The sequence below is a fragment of the Anthonomus grandis genome, chromosome 11, assembly GCF_022605725.1.
Source record: "Anthonomus grandis grandis chromosome 11, icAntGran1.3, whole genome shotgun sequence".
In the NCBI taxonomy this organism is placed as follows: Eukaryota; Metazoa; Arthropoda; class Insecta; order Coleoptera; family Curculionidae; genus Anthonomus; species Anthonomus grandis.
Genome location: NC_065556.1, coordinates 9,555,265 through 9,559,415, shown reverse-complemented (window position 1 = coordinate 9,559,415; position 4,151 = coordinate 9,555,265). Strand labels below are relative to the sequence as shown.

At 35.3% G+C, this 4,151-nt stretch overlaps 1 long non-coding RNA gene across 1 annotated transcript; it reads left to right on the top strand.

Moving 5' to 3' along the window:
* The first annotated feature begins 586 nt into the window (after positions 1–586).
* LOC126742028 (uncharacterized) lies at positions 587–1,256 on the top strand. Its single transcript, XR_007662464.1, has 3 exons — positions 587–730; positions 789–932; positions 1,187–1,256. It is a non-coding gene; the product is annotated as an uncharacterized LOC126742028 (long non-coding RNA).
* The last annotated feature ends 2,895 nt before the right edge of the window (positions 1,257–4,151 follow it).

Sequence of the window (4,151 nt, the reverse complement as noted above, 5' to 3'; positions counted from 1 at the left end):
TTGTCTTTCTTTAAAATTTGTTCCATAATTTTTTTTTGTTTTACCTTATTGCAACTTACAATAATATATATAGTAATTGGCACCACATATTAATTTATTACTGTAATTTTTTTCTGCTTTTTGATTAAATATCAAATACTTATTATAGATTGCCTAATGATTATGCCCAAAGGGAACAATGGGTTTCATTAATGGAAATCAACACATTTAAAAAGAACATATTTGTTTGTTCAGATCACATCCTTAGAAGTGATTTAAGGGAGATAATATTATCAGTAGCCAGAATTTATTAAAAAAATCAGCTCTACCTCAAAGGTAATTTTTTTAAATATATTTTTCTAGTATATTTATAAAGTATGAGTATATTTTACCTTAGAATTATTGATAAAGGTTTGCATGCTTTTATTTACTACATTATGTAAGCTAAAAAAACAACCTTTTAAAACTTGCGCTTGGGCTATGTTGTAAAACATACAGCTTCTTTACAAAAAGTATTAGTGTTACTCATATAAGATTTATTTATACCTAATACTTATTAGGTATGTGTGTAAAACTATTTTTTTACTAGGATTTCTGATGCACTGGTTAGAAACACAGCAGCCAATAATTCAGTTAATTTACCAAGTGATTTACCCTTCAAAGCTACAGGGGTAGCTTTCCTGAAGAGTGCAAAAACGTCTTTAGCTTTCAAAATGGTATATAGTACAAACAGTGAAGCTAATATAGACATGTATGGATAATTAAAATAGATTAATATTCTTGATACACCAAATTTTGTATAATTACAGATCTGATCATTCATCATCAACAATAACTGCATCTGAGAATTATAGTTCTACAGTAACCGTGGAGTCTAGGTCAACAATTACTATTTCTCATCCAAGCCGTTTTTGTTTAACTGCTACACATTCCCTGACTCTGCCAAGGAAAAGGTAAAAATACACTCAAAATAGACTACTAGTTTTATGCCATATATCATCCTATTCTATATATCTTATTTAAAAGTGATATGGTATTTTATTGTATTATATTTGTTTAATTAAATGCAATTAATCAAATGTATGACATTACAAAGATTCTCTATAATAACATACATTTTATTGATCAATTGGATTATCATAATACATTTTTTTAATTTTTTCTTTTTAATTTTGGTAATACTATATTTTTATGTATATTATTCTAGGGTAAAATCAAAATGATATCCTGAGGACCTAAGCACTGATGATTCCACCGTTTCAAGAGCTTAATCACTTATCACCAGATTATGGAAAAAAAATATAGAACAAAAAATTAAAATTCGAAGATTGCAACAAGCAAATTTGCGCCAAAGAAATTGAATTAGATGTCTGAAGTCATTATTAAAATACTTAAGAAATAATAACATGATTTTATGGAAAAGCCTAATCTTAATCTAATCTATTGTACATAGTCTTTATTCTTAGCTTTGTTTTTTAGTATAAATTAATATGATATATTTGGTCTTAGGTATTATATAGGTCACTATTAAATGTCTCAAAACCATTATACAGGCTAAATACTCATAATAAAAATCTTATAACCTACAAAAAACCTGCAAACTCCTTCACAATTTGAACATCCTTGTAGTTTTAACTTTTTCCGCTGAAGCAATACTGCCCCTTTGAAAAAGTCAGCAGCATAGAAATATATATTATGTGATATAAGTAAGTAATGTAAAACTGAGTTTTGTCCAATATAACAATAACAATAAAATTTTGCAAAATGTTAAAAATTTGTGTCTTAAACATGATTTATTAAGAAATCTATAATATTATATTAATAAAATATTTAATTTCCATAAAAATGCTTTGACAAAAATGCTGCCTTTCATTAGGACCTTCCTCTAATGAAGTCCATTAAAAAAAAACACATAAATAGCTCATAAATGGTAATATTACTCATTACTTATTTATTAAAATTTATCAGGTAAATATTTGTTGACGACGTCACTGGTAAAGTGACGTCGTGCTTGTATCTGTGACATCCACAATGCGATCGAGCGGCGTTGCGATGCCATTACCGTTTTTTCGTTTCTTCGTACTTTATTTTCATTTACTTAACTTATATTGACTTCGATATAGAGTATCTTATCAAATTTATTTTAAAAAAATGCTTGATATTTTATTAAAGGGGAGCAGTAGTATTGTTTTGTGCCTTTGGAAACAACTGAAAATTTTTATGATATTATAAAGTGATTTTTGCCATTTCTCTATAAGCACTTGGCATCATTGCATCAGAGATGTTGCAAGCAAACAAACCTGCCCATAGTTCCACGGCATGCTACTTCTAGCCTTTCAATGTTCTAAGTATTCTCCAAAACCATTGAAGACCATCACACTCATTTACGAGTAGTCTTCGAAAGACTTAGAGAATTTGGTCTTCGCTTAAATCCCGCCAAATGTGTTCTTGCCGTTAATGAAATTGATTTTCTGGGTTATCGCATTAACCATCGTGGTATATCTCCTATTCCTACTAAGGTTGAAGCCATTTTAAGTTTCCCCAAGCCTTCTACGGTCTCTCAGCTTCGCCGCTTCTTAGGCATGGTAAATTTTTACCATCGCAATATTCCTACCGCGGCCTCCTCTCAAGCTCCTTTAAATGCATATTTCAAGGACTCGCGTAAAAATGATCAAAGTCCTATCATCTGGACGGATCAGTCTGAACGAGCTTTTGAAAAAGTTAAACAGGAGCTAGCTAGTGCAGTCTTACTAGTCCATCCCCGCGCTGGCGCGGAACTCCGTGTGGTATCCGACGCCTCTGACATTGCGATTGGTGCTTCCCTCGAACAACTGTCTGAACCGATTGATGGAACGAAGCAGTCTTGGGAGCCTTTAGCATTCTTTTCTCAGAAATTGTCCCCTCGGCAGACTCGATACAGTCCTTACGATAGGGAATTGCTAGCCATTTACGAGGCAATTAAATACTTTGAGCATTATCTTGAAGGTCAGGAGTTCAAGGTTGTGACCGACCATAAGCCCTTGATCTACGCTTTTCTTCAGCGTCCAGACAAAGCTTCTCCCCGGCAATCTCGCCAACTTTCATACATTTCCCAATTTACTACGTGCATTGAATACATTAAAGGTTCAGATAATGTGGTGGCTGACTGTTTGTCACGTATTGAGTCTCTTTCTCTACCCATAGACATCTCTCTAAAACAAATTTCTGATTTGCAGAGCAAAGATGAAGAACTGGCAGAGCTTATTAAGACCCCCCATAAAGACTTCTGTTTTAAAACCTTCGACTTTGGTCCTGACAAGACATCTTTATATTGTGATATCTCTGGCGACTCCATTCGCCCCTTTATTCCTTTGCCATTACGGCGCGTGATCTTTGATCGTATACATAACGCTGCTTATTGTGGAACCAAATCAACTGACAGGCAAATTCGCATGAAGTACATTTGGCCCGGTCTGCACCGTGATGTTGCACTATGGTGCAAAACCTGCTTAGATTGCCAGCATGCCAAGGTTTCTAGGCATGTCAAATTTATTCCTGAACATTTTGTAACCCCTGATGGTCGTTTCGACCACGTACATATCGATCTGGTGGGCCCTCTGCCTCCAAGCAACGGCTTCCATTATATTTTGACAATGATTGATCGGTTCTCCCGTTGGGTAGAGGCCATTCCAATCCCGGATAAATCTGCCCAAACTGTTTCGCGGGCCTTTTATGATACATGGGTCTCTCGTTATGGGTCTCCCAAAGTTATTACCTCTGACCAGGGTCTTGAGTTTGAAGCCACCTTATTTAAAGCCTTACTTAGCCTTATTGGCACTCAACACATCCATACGACTGCTTACCACCCCGCGGCAAACGGAATGATCGAGCGTTGGCATCGTTGCCTTAAAGCCGCTTTGAAGTGTCACAATGACAAGAATTGGACGCGGACCTTATCCACGGTTCTTTTAGGGTTGCGCTCATGTTCGTGCTGACACCGAGGCATCGCCTACCGAATTCTTGTTTGGCACAACACTTCGCATGCCTGGCGAATTCTTTCTTGAAGGGGATTTTACTCCTGATCCTCGCACATTCATTGAGGAGTTCCGTGAGTTTATGCGACTTGTCAGGCCTGTTCCAGTCACACATAACCACAAGAGGCGCGCGTTTGTTTTTAAAAATTTATATGAATG